Source organism: Macadamia integrifolia, unplaced genomic scaffold (assembly GCF_013358625.1).
Source record: "Macadamia integrifolia cultivar HAES 741 unplaced genomic scaffold, SCU_Mint_v3 scaffold704, whole genome shotgun sequence".
In the NCBI taxonomy this organism is placed as follows: domain Eukaryota; kingdom Viridiplantae; phylum Streptophyta; class Magnoliopsida; order Proteales; family Proteaceae; genus Macadamia; species Macadamia integrifolia.
The window spans coordinates 103,010-103,990 of record NW_024870517.1 but is presented as its reverse complement, the minus strand read 5'-3'; positions in this window follow the sequence as shown (position 1 = coordinate 103,990).

The following is a 981-nucleotide window of genomic DNA, read 5'->3' as shown; positions in this document are numbered from 1 at the left end:
ATTGTTGCTAAGAAAGGTATAAATTGGAGAAAGAGGGAAATGGTTGGTGGTTTATTTACTTTTAGGTAGAGTGTCGATACAGACATCGTGACTCTTACACCAGCACATAGTAATAGGGGCAGAATTTCTACCTTTTATGAGGGATGGGGTGATTATTTTGCCTCCCACTATCTGAGTGTGGGGGCTACACTACCTTTTAGGCATGATTTTTTCTTCTTTTTTGATATTTTTTGCAGTAAACTTTTAGATTAATGTTTATTTCTTTGATCAATTCAATGAATTTTCGTTGTTTTCCACCATGAGTTATAAAGTGGTATTTATTTTGTTCAAATGACATGTCATTGGTCTTGTTGCATAGTTTGATCAACTATTGGAGAAGCATGTTGATGGGCATCGAAAAATTAGTATTTGAACAATATTTATTTATTATTATTTTATTTTTTAATGTATGCCCTCTCACATGGGCCTTTTATTATTTCTCTCCTTTTACTGTGCAGCCTCATGTGGATGACACAAATTGTGTGGCATGTTCAGTGTGGAAACCCTCTCCCAAAGAAAATACACTCAATAACAGAGATAATATAGTCTCAAAAATTGAACTACCAAATGGATTTCTTTTTCTTGAAATATTCAAAAAGATGTAAAGAAAATTATTTCAACATCTTGACTAGAAATCGATTTTTTTACTATTTTAGAGAAATTAATCCAAAATTGAAATAGAAATCATACCAAACCAGCCTCAAGAGGCACAAACAATGTTTTGAATCTCTTAATCTCTCTTCCACACTATGGTTTTGAAGCCATCCAGACAATCTAGCTGAACCGGGTTGATATGAGATCACCCCTCCCCATAATTGTTGAAATGTCTAACACCAAAATCAAACTAGTCCAAAGCTTCTCAAAACCAGAAAAGGAAATTTTCAGTTATTGAAAGAGTAAAGAGCAACCCAGGGCACAAAGGTTCCACTATTGTAGGGTTTG